We start from the raw sequence: 12,521 nt of genomic DNA, 5'->3' as shown, positions 1-12,521 counted from the left end.
AAAAGTCTAAGTAGATCTCCCTAGTAGTAAAGTCCGTTCCTTTTGTGGCAAAACTGGACACCTGAAAAACCAATGTGTAAAAGGGAACAACATACCAAAGCAAATAAAAATTATGTCGAACGCATATGGATTAAGAAATGTGATTCAAGTATTATCGACAGGGAACCCAAGGATGACTGGGTTCCTGAACCTAACCATTAATTTGCTTTACAGGTTCAAGTGAGGGGGAACAACTCATGGTATCTCGACAGTGGGTGTTCCAAGCACATGACGGGTGAAAAATCTAGATTTCTCTCACTTGAAGCCTATGATGGGGGAACAGTAACCTTTGGTGAAAATATGAAGGGTGAGATAATCGCCAAAGGAAAGGTTGGAAGGTCATGTTCCCATGCCATTGACAATGTATTTTTAGTCGAGAATTTAAAACACAATCTGCTAAGTATTTCTCAATTTTGTGATAAAGGTAACTCTGTTAAGTTTACTTCTGAACGATGCATAATTTCTAGGAACGACACAGGAGATACTGTGCTCGAGGGAATCAGAAAAGGGAACACTTATGTAGTGGACCTGGACACTGTTCCCAAAACTAGTCTAACATGTTTAAGTGTCATAGAAGAAGACCCACTACTTTGGCATAAGCGTCTGGGTCATGCTAGTTTTACACTGATTAATACATTAAGATCAAAAGACCTAGTTAGAGGACTACCAGCTATAAAATTCCTTAAGGAAGAAATTTGCGATCCTTGTGCCAAAGGAAAACAAGTGAGGTCATCTTTTAAATCAAAGAATATGGTGACTACCGCTAGACCACTAGAATTAATTCATATGGATCTATGTGGACCAATGAGAATACAGAGCCGTAGCGGCAAAAAATATGTATTTGTCATTGTTGATGATTATAGTAGATTCACTTGGACTTTGTTTTTAGTAAGCAAAGATGAAGCCTTTGATGAATTTGTTTCCTTTGTACACAAAATACAAAAATCTACCAATAATCAAATAATCCACATAAGGTCTGATCATGGAAAAGAATTTGAAAATTCAAATTTTACTATGTATTGCAATGAACATGGAATTAATCACAATTTTTCCGCACCTAGAACACCCCAACAAAATGGTGTGGTAGAAAGGAAAAATAGAACTTTAGAAGAAATGGCCAGAACCATGTTGATTGCTAGCGGTTTACCTAGAAATTTTTGGGCTGAGGCCGTTAATACTGCTTGTTATATTATGAATCGTGTGTTAATAAGACCAATCTCTTCAAAAACACCCTATGAATTACTCAAAGGTGTTAAACCAAACATCTCCTATTTTCGTATATTTGGATGCAAATGTTTTGTACATGTAAATGGAAAACGAAGTATAGGCAAGTTTGATGAAAGAAGCGATGAAGCAGTATTTCTTGGCTACTCATCATATAGTAAAGCTTACAGGGTATATAATAAAAGAACAATGAGTGTAGAAGAGTCAGTTCATGTCATTTTTGATGAAACTAACTTCTCAACAAGTGGACAGAAAAACAACCATGTGAAAATAGGTCTTGCTCATCTAGAAGATGATGATGAAGAAACGAAAATGCTAGATGAAGGAACAGCAGGTGAACAGCTGATCCCAAAAGAGGCAGAAAGGAACGATAATAATCAGGAACAGACAGTATTTCAGGAACAGCAGACTGTCTCCAATCCAGCTGTTCCCACAGACGAGCAAGCAGATCCAGAAGCTGAACAGAACAATAATCAAGCAGATAAAACATAACATGATTCTGTTGCCACAAGAGAATTTGTGCCTAAGCCTTGGAAATATCAAAGTTACCACCCTCTTGATTTGATTATCAGTGATATAAATAAGGGAACGCAAAACCAGGTCCCAAATCAGAAACTTTTGTGCACACTTTGCGTTCCTATCATCACTTGAACCTAAAAACCACGAGGAGGCTCTAAAAGATTCCGAATGGATAGTTGCCATGCAAGATGAGTTGAATGAATTCGAAAGAAACAAAGTATGGCACTTGGAACCCAAACCAAAATACAAAAAGGTAATTGGTTTAAAATGGGTATTTCAGAATAAATTAGATGAGCACGAAATAATTGTAAGAAACAAAGCAAGGCTCGTGGTCAAAGGGTACAACCAACAAGAAGGTATTGATTACACCGAAACTTTTGCTCCGGTAGCAAGGTTAAAGGCTATTAGAATTTTAATCTCTTTTGCTGCATTTATGAACTTTAAATTATATCAAATGGATGTGAAATGTGCTTTTTAAAATGGCTTTCTTGATGAAGAAGTTTTTGTTGAACAACCCCCAGGTTTTGAAAATACCTCTTGTCCTGATCATGTCTACAAGCTTGATAAAGCTTTATATGGCTTGAAGCAAGCCCCTAGGCAATGGTATGAAAGATTGTCAAAGTTTTTGATTCAAAATAACTTTATTAGAGGAAAAATTGACAAAACTTTATTCTTTAAGAATAAAGGTTATGATATTTTGGTTGTTCAAATTTATGTTGATGATATTATTTTTGGTGCTACTAATGACTTGTTATGTAAAGAATTCGCCAATCTTATGGGCACAGAATTTGAAATGAGCATGATGGGAGAACTAAATTTCTTCCTTGGTTTACAAATTAAACAAACTGAAAATGGTATTTTTATCCATCAACAAAAATACATAAAAGAACTTCTTAAGAAGTATGGACTAGATAACGCTAAGACAAACTACACACCGATGGCTACAAATGTTAGATAAGATGAAGACCTAAATGGGATTAATGTAGATCAAACAATGTATCGAGGCATGATTGGTTCTTTATTATATCTGACAGCTAGTAGACCTGATATTTCTTTTAGTGTCGGTTTATGTGCTGGATTTCAATCTAACCCTAAAGAATCACATTTTACAGCAGTAAAAAGAATTCTGAGATACTTGAAGGGAACAGATGACTTGTCCTTATATTATCCTAAAAGTGATGTCTATGATTTGAAAGGTTTTAGTGATGCAGATTATGCAGGTGATCTAGTTCACAGAAAAAGTACATCAAGTATGGTACAATTTCTTGGCTCATGTTTAGTTTCATGGAATTCCAAGAAACAAAACATTGTTGCATTATCCACAGCCGAAGCTGAATACATAGCAGCAGCAGCTTGCTGTTCCCAAATGCTTTGGATAAAACAGCAGCTAAGAGATTTTGGTAATAAATTTGAATGTGTTCCTATTTATTGTGATAATACCAGTGCCATATGTATATCTAAAGATCCAGTGCATCATTCACGAGTAAAACACATCCACATTAGGCATCATTTTCTTAAAGATAATGTTGAAAATAAAAATATTGTTGTAAAGCATATTAACACTAATGAACAAGTCGTAGATATCTTGACCAAATCGCTTCCCAGGGAACAATATGAAAAGATAAGATTGGAACTTGGTATGATCAAGCTCCACTAAAGTTGAAAGCAAGAATTCTCCATGAAGCATCATGAAATTGAAAAGGTGAAATCAACCACAAAATCTTGATTGAAAATCAATTATTGAAGGTATCAGGTATACAGTTAATAAAGTACGTACTATGAATGTTTTCTTGATTGCATGTTTTAATTTGATCAGACCAAAGCAGTATATGTTCGTTATTTTTCTTAATCTATTATAATATAATATAATATAATAACATCATTCATTTCTTTCATATTTTCTTACTAATATATGGTCAACTTAAATCAAAATAATGGGAATTGGTTTATTTGGATACGTCCCAACTCTTCATCAATCCTTGATTTCAAATGTAATGATTAAAGCTTTTAAAGGATTGGACCTTGATTGGACCTTTGGGTAACCGTCATTTCAACCCTTTATTAAACCCTTCTCTTACATCACAACACTCACGCTTTCTCATCTTCCTCAAGCAATCGTCATCTACCTTTCCTCTCAAAACTTTTCAAAATCAAAATGAAAACCCCAAGATCCTCAAAATCCAGCAAGAAAACCCCAAAATGCGGTAAAAATTCACAACCACAACCTCTCAGTGTGGTTCATCCTCCACCTTTACTTGATGCTGCACCATCCTCAACTGCTGAAACTACAAAAGAAACACCTAAACCATCCACTGAGCATGCCGGTACCAAACGCCAAATCCCCACTCCAAAAAATGGTTCATCTTCTAGGATAGCCAAGCGTTCGAAGCATGCTGATCCTAACAGTGCTGAAGAAGTATCAAAAGAGATGTCAGTAGGGTTCGGGTTAGATAAGTACTGGTATGATTCTACTCATTTTCCTCAACTGCATGACATTTTACAAAATCAAGAATGGGAGGTATTGATGTCCAATTTTAGTTGCAACTCAATTTTTCCAAACCTTATGCGAGAATTTATTTTAAATTTCTCTAATGATTGTGGGATGTGTTCTAGTACTGTTAAGAACGTGAAAATAGAATTTAATAGTGCTATATTGGGGGAATGGTTAAATGTTCCTAATGTTGGATTTGATACTTATTATGTTGGGTCGAAGATAGCATTCTCTGGCATTAATGAACGAACAATTCTGAAATTTTTAGGGGTAGATCAAAAGAAGGGAAAGATTAGTCACAACGTTTTGTCTCCTCTGCATAAATTACTGTATAATATTGCACGCAGATTCATATTACCAAGAAATTCCAAACACAGTGAAGTGAGTTTGCGTGATGCTACCTTAATTTACTGCATGGCAAATCATATTAAGATAAATTTTCCATCATTGATGATCTCTCATTTATCTGATTGCATTGAAAAGAAAAGTTTTGTTGGTTATGGAGGACTATTGACTTGGATTTTTAGAAAATTTGATGTATCTTTGGAAGGTTTGGAGTTCCCAATGGGTCCTAACATGAAAATAGGTGCTAAATGTTTACAAAATTTGCACCTAAAACTAAATGATGAAGGGATGTTAATGCATGATTTAGAGGAGGTTGTTGAAATCAAATAAGAAGAGGAAGGGGTTGAGGAGGAAAAAGAGGAAAAGAAGAAATCAAGGAAGGAAGAAAAAGAGAAGAAGGAGCAAGAACCTGTTCCCACTGACAACATTGAAAAAGGAGAAAAAGGGGAACAGGGTGGAGAAGCAAGTAAGGGGGAACCAGGAGAACAAGAGGAAGCCTTGGAAGATAATGTTCATCACAATCTCTTCAGTGATTCAAGTGATGAAGAGATTGTGATAGCAATGAGAAAAAAGGCTAAGTCAATTCAGAGGAAGAGTAGGAGGTTAGCTTCGAAACGCAAGGCTACTATGGTTGATGAAACCACATCTGACACCATACCTGAATCTGCATCTAACAAACCTCCTTCTCCCAAGCCAACCACTCCACCACCACATCAAAATCCATCACCACCTCAATCACCTATTCACTTTACACCACCACCACCATCTCAGTCTTCACCAAGTACTGGTTGTGTTAATCCTGATTCTGTTCCTGCAGCTTCTTCAAACTTCATACTCTCCAAGCTCCTTGACCTACATTCTCAATTTACTGCTTTTCAAGATTAAATTCGAGTCTCACTTGCTTCAATTGTTGATCAACTTACCCTGATGGAGAACCGTCTTGGTGCAAAGTTGGATACTGTTGAAGTGCAGACCGAATACATAAATGAAGAAGAGACTGCTCCTTGATTCCTCTTCCCATGTTTTTAATGATTTGTTGGCTCTAACATTTATCAAACAATTTCACTTTTGGTTTTGTACCATATGGGGTACAAAATTGTATTTGTTTTGTTGAACAACTGCTGCATTTTCTTTCTTGTTTTTTATTTCTGGTCTGTGATGATTAACTATATGCTTATTTGGACTGCTATTTATGATGCATGCTTTCGTTTACTGTTTCTTGTTTTCCTCAATAACAAATCCATATGGTTTGTGCTGTGGTTTGATATTCCCAATTCTTTTTGATTGATGACAAAAGGGGGAAGAAATGCACAAACTTAAGAGAAGCTGTGAATACACAGTTTCCATATCTTTATTGATTTATATTGCTACAATAATGAAAGTTAATGTGCATAAGTGTGATGATTGTGATTATGAATGATTATGAAACCAGCTTAAAATCATCTGTGTTGTTAAGTTTATGAATACGTTGAGCTGTTCTGAATCTTGTTTTTAAAGCTGTTACTTTTTATAATACTTATGGATTTGTGTTATGTGTTAATTTAACTATTTTTTGGAAAATTATTTGAAAACATATTTGATATTATGTTTTTAATATAGAGTAAATTGTTTTATGCATGCTTGGTAAATTATATTGTAACGAGTTGATTTGCTAAGTTATTTAGAGTTGCTTTAATCTCTAGTATGCTCTAAAAATTTTGTTTTACTCTATTTTACTTAAGTTTGTTTATAAGTTTGTCTTCATCAAAAAGGGGGAATTTGTTGGCCTCTTAGGTTTTGATGATGACTTCACTTATAAATAAACAAACATGTTTTAGAGATTGTTTTGTAGGTGAATATCCGATTTTGTTGAAATCGTTGATGAAGCCTATAACTTGGTTCGTGGAAGTTGTACGTGTCTTAGAATATCCAAGAAGTTAGATAAGTGCTTAGGACGTTAAAGGTAGACAGACGGTCTACTGTTCCCAAAGTTGACAATCTGACAGAAGTTGTAGATGGAGACAGTACACTGTTCCCACGTCTGAAGAAAAACATCGGCTGGAAAATTGCGAATTAATTATTTTCTGTTTTTAAGTTGATGTAACGGTTAAAAATGAAATTAATTGCTTAATTAATTAATAAATTGGTTGGCAAAACTATTTTTAGGTTATCTAAAAATAGCCTATGACTTATTTTTTTTAAGATTGAGATCTCCTATTATTTAGGATCTTGTGTTTTAATTCTTATGCTATTTTTAGCTTGAGGAAACTGTTTTCCTCTTTGAGCAAATGACAGCCGGATGTTTATTTTTTTTGGCAAGACCACTATCTTTTTCTTTTGAGAACGTGGAGGATAGTGGTAGGTGTGTCTAAGGTAACTGCTGGTTGTTCCCACTATAAATAGGAGGAACTTTGCTCAAACCGTGAGGAATCGAAGAGTGTCCATTAAGGGAGATCAATTAAGAAAAATAATTTCATTTTTTAATGCCAATTAATTTATTATATTTTTCTTAAAGCAATTATTTAATTTTTATTCTCTTGAGAATTTGGCCTTGTAAGGGTATTTGTGTGTTTTATTGTAACTAGACTTAAGGGAAGTCTAGGGGAATAGAGAAGCTTCAATAGAAGCATGAGAAGAGAAAGAGAAGGAGAAAGAGAAGAGAAAGAGAATTAGGCCTAGAGTAGAGAAGCTTCAAGTGAAGCAAATTGTTTTATGTGATTGTAATTGATTGCCTAAAACATAGTGAGAATTTTAAAATCCCGGGGGGTCATGGTTTTTCCTTCTTATTAGGCCAAGAAGGTTTCCACGTAAAATCTTTGTCTCCTTTTATCTTTTTCATTTTAAGTTTAAGTTTTATTTTATTATAATTCCGCGAAATTAGAGGCAAAAATCTTAAACTCAATACACAAAAATTCACCCCCCCTCTCTTGTTGCATTCGATCATCTATTTGCAATTCTACAGGGGTGATGGAGCAATCATGAAACCAGCATCCCCACTTGTTTTTGAGGCATATAAATAGAGAAGAGGAAGAAGGAGCTATGTTCTCAGTTTTTCACCTTTCATCTTGAGTAATTTTTATGTATTCTTCATAGCTTTGCTTTCATTTCAATTAAGAATTAGTGTTAGCATAATTTCTCTTTAAATTAATTCTAGTATTTTCACTTTCCAAATACAATCTTTACTTCATCCTTTATTGTAATGTTTTGCAACTTGGAATTCTTCAACCATTGATGTACTATTATTGAAGCTTTTGGAAGGTATTACTTTGAATTATCAATTCATGTTGTTTATCCTTAGATTGATCTCAAAAGAGTAACTTCTATCCTTGCTTACATTGCTTTCAATTCATGTCACTTAGTTCCCTTGATTGTTTGCTTTAGTTTCATATATTCATGCTTGTAGTTCTTCAATTTATATTGCTTTCATATCTTTAGGATACTCTAGCTTAATTTATTCATCTATGATTCTTGACTTATTGCATTCTACAATTTCAATATGAGTATAAGTGTGTAGTTTGTTTTGGCTTAGGCTAGGCATTATCACCATGAATGTAGTTTGAATTGCTCTCTTTACCTTTGGTTTGGTTGTGTTGTTTATGGTTTAAGATGGATTTCGCTATCATGTTGTAGTGTCATTGAATTGAGGGTGAGAGTTGATTTTTAACGATAATCTATGCTTAAAAGTTAAGACATCTCCATGAGAATAGGTAGATGCTTTGATTGGAAATGTTGAATGTGTACTTCATGTCTTAAATTATGCTTAGCTCCATGAAAATAGGTAGTTGAGTATGGTTAGGAAGCTTTTGTTGCTTGAGAGAGAACATTAGTACTTATGATACGTTCTTCCCCATAACAAAATATCCATGACCGTAGGTTTATGTTTAGTAAATACTACTTTGGTGAGAAAGCCTAGCCTATGCCTCTTAGTTTATTGATCATTTTATCCTTGCTTTTAGTTCATTGTATCCTTTTTTACTTTTATGATTTGTTTTCATTAAGTATTTTTTTTAATTGCTTGTTTTAATTATTTCTATCTCCAAACATCATATTATACGTTTTCGAACACACTAATCGATCGAGAAACTATTAACTTAACCCCCACTCCTTGTGGATTCGACCCGTACTTGCCGACGTACTACGCTACGCCGTGCACTTACGGTATTACTATTGAAGGACATAAAGTGCCGATCAATAGTACAATCCCAACGGGGCCTCCAACCAGTGAATAAACGGTGCAGGCCCATTGCTGTGTGAACCAATCCTGAAGATAGCTACACACGTAGGTATTGATCTCTCTTCGTTTGCATTTCCATACACATTGCACGTTGTAGAACATGTCATACCTCCTCGCCTCCTAACTCTATGACGGAAATAGCTCTAAATCCACAATTACCATCACCTATAAAATCAATCCAATCAAACAAGTAAGGAGGGAGAATATGCGGGATGTGATTGGGCCAAGGAAACACTGAAAAATCACGACCTGCTGAACCATCTGCAATTATTAAAAATACGGTTAGTAAGATTCAGCTGTAATAAACTAATGTGAATAACGGAAAGGAAAGTCATGTACCAGATAAGTTGAAACTAAAGTTAATTCCAACTGAGGATTGCGTTTCTCGACCACTAGATCTACCATTAGATCTCCCGCGGGATGAAGATCTAGACCCACGACCCCTAGAGGATGATCTGTTGTATTCAAAGGCACTTTTATTTCTCCTGAGGGTTTTGCTTGTTGTTGGTCATCCCTTTCTTGGTGGACTTGCATGTGGCTCAAGTATATTGGTACCATCAAGATTTAATTCATCTTCAAGTACCTGAGACATGCGGCGTACAACTACGGGATCGGCTTTCAACACTTCATCAACCAACGATTGCAAGTACTCTTTATCATCTGCATTTGCATGCCGTACTCCTTCGTTGGTGTCAACTTCTGCCTCTATGTACATTAATGTTTTCCAAAATGGATGTATGTCATCCAAATACAACGCACCTTGTGACCTTATCGATAAATAAAAGTGACAAGCACTAGGCAATCCATGGGTGCTTTGAAGTGCACAACCGCATTTGTCAAATATATAATCACTCAACTCTAACATACGGTTATGCTCAAGTCAACATGTGTCCTAATTGTTTCTTCATTAGTATATTGTATAAATAATTGTTTGCAACTAACTTTTTAGATCCAGCTAAAACTGTTAAAAAGATAGAAAACCTTAGAAGGCCCATGCATAACCTAACAAAGCCTAGAAAAATATGGTGATGAAACCCTAATATTCATAACGACTACTTGAGGCAATTCTATATAAAGGATCTTCATCAAACTTCAAGGAACAACAACTATCATATGCCTATTTTGATCAATCCTCCAAAAGCTTTAATTGTTCTTAATTTAGCTCTTAAATATTTGTAACTTGTCTTAATGATTTCAAAAGTTAGATAGTCTATTTTAAGATCTCATTTTCTTAAGAATACTTTGTAAAATATTCAAATTTCTCTATTGAGAGTTTTAAGATTTATCTTTTATTAAAAGGAAATTTATTGACCGTTCTTCAGGACAAGAATGTGGTGTGAGAAGATAGTGAGATCTTCTTAGTGATATAGGTTTTAATTAATAAAAGAGGTTGAATCTTAAGGGTTGGAAAGAACCCCTAGGCGAGAAGTAGACTATTTGTAGCTGAACCTCTATAACAACTTATTGTGTTTTGTCTATCTTTTATTTTTGCAATTTACTATTGTTTATTTGTAAGTTGTAAAACTCAGCGTTAGAAAAGATTCTGGAAAACTCTTTAAAGCGTCCTAAGCTCTTATAACGAATTTCAAAGAAAAATAAAAATTTATCATGCTCTTTATTCACCCCCCCCCCCCCCCCCCCCCTCTAGAGAGTTAGAGACCTTCTATAACATTCAATTGGTATCAGGGCTGAGTCGTTTCACATATAATGATTAGTTATATTATGAATTTGATGGATCTGATAGGAGAAGGCTTGTTCACTCAAGGACGTTCATGTTTGAGGCCACCCTTGTTTGTGGTACAAATTTTTCACACCGGAAGACATTGGTGAAGATGTTCGTGACTAGTCAACATATAGAATTATGGGATAACATCAACAAAAGGCTGAAATTTCAAATGAAGAAAGATTTTCAACGGTAATGATATTCCAAAGTCGGAATCTAGGTATAATCAAAATAATTTGGAAGTCGTGTCTAAAAAATTATAGAGTTATGAATCAAATATGTTGTGCCTTGAATGGAACGAAGTTCAGCATGGTGTCATCTTGCATTAGTGCCAAAGAGATATGAGATAAATTGATCATAACATATGAAGGAACTAGTCAAGTAAAAGAGATGAAGATTAACATTCTTATGCACCGATTTGAAATATTTAAGATGAAGAAAAATGAGAATCTAAATGAAATGTTTACTCGCTTTACTTTAATTTTTGACAGTTTGAATTCTCTTCGTAAAAATTTTTCAAATGCAGAGAAGGTGTGACAAGTATCGAGATGTCTTCCTTGATCAAAGTGGGGTCCAAAAGTTACAACTATAGAGGAAGCACAAGATCTAAAAGTCCTATCCCTAGATTATCTTCTTGGAAAAATCACTACTCACGAGCTCACTCTTCATGATGTTACATCACATGAAATATCTTGTGCTTAAAGCAAAGAAATAACAAACATCAAGTGAAATGAAGATAGAGATAATAAGGATGATCCTTTTTCTCTTATAATAAGAGCATTGGAAATCATAATGAGAATGAAGAAAAGATATTAGAAAGTTTAAATCAAGAAACAACTTCAAAGGTAAGTTCACCTCCAAAAGTAAATCTAATAAACTTGCTTGTTTTGAATTTGGTTCAATAGATCATCAAGTCAAAGAATGTTCCAAAAAGAAGAAAGACTATTATAAGGGGAACAAAAAAAAGCAATAAATAGAGTGACTCAGAAGGGTCAAGTGAATAAGACAACGAGGAAGGACATGCTCACCTATGTCTTATGGCAAATGATTATAAAGACGATGAAGAAGATAACACTAAGGAGGTATTAGATTTTCTTAACTCTTAATCTAAAGGATGAATTGGTAAAAGTTCTTTTCGATATGTTTCAAATAGAACAAATATTAAACGAAAGAAAAATTAGGCTAATGTTAGACAAACCTTAGAAAATCCAAGAAGGTTGGCAGCCTTTGGAAATTCATTAGAATTTGGCAATTTATTATGTGTTGCTGTGGGCGAATTCGTATGCCATTCAGTCGAAGGCAGCAGCATCTCAATGAGAAGAAGCTTGCATTCACTGTTTTGGCTAAATATCCCTATTTTCGGTTGAATGACCTTCTTTTCGGTAGAATGAAACATAAATTCGGACGAATGGCCATTCAGTCCAAGTGTTGTATTGGATTCAAGCTTCCCTTCATTGAAGTATTTCATTTGATGAAGTTTCCATTTCTTTTTGCTTTCAAGTTATTTATTGCTTTCATTTATCGCTTTCATTGCTTTCTTGTTCTTCAATATTATTATTGTTTTATTTATTGCTTTATTGTTGATTTCATTCAAGTTTTATTCATGTTTTTATCTATGGTTTCATGTATTACTTTTCCCCTAGTTATTTCCAGAATGAGTGTGTAGTTGTTTTAGTGATTTCGATTAGCGAAACCCTAGAAATAGGAAATTGTGTTTGTTGATTAGAGGTTTAGTTGATAATCGCATTCAACGTTGACGGAGTTCGATAAGAATCTTACCCTGCCACTCCACGGGAGATATAGGGCGATTATAGGTCGTTTGTGTGACTTGTGGGGTCACCAACTTCCTCTTATTATCTCGAATTTTCGCACAACGCCAATGAATGATTGAGTTTTCTCCTTTTAAATTATGAACACTTGAGAATACGTTTTTAGGGTGTAGTTAATCGATCCCTGCTTTGTTTATT

Source organism: Amaranthus tricolor, chromosome 16 (assembly GCF_026212465.1).
Source record: "Amaranthus tricolor cultivar Red isolate AtriRed21 chromosome 16, ASM2621246v1, whole genome shotgun sequence".
Lineage (NCBI taxonomy): Eukaryota > Viridiplantae > Streptophyta > Magnoliopsida > Caryophyllales > Amaranthaceae > Amaranthus > Amaranthus tricolor.
This window is presented reverse-complemented; position numbering follows the sequence as displayed.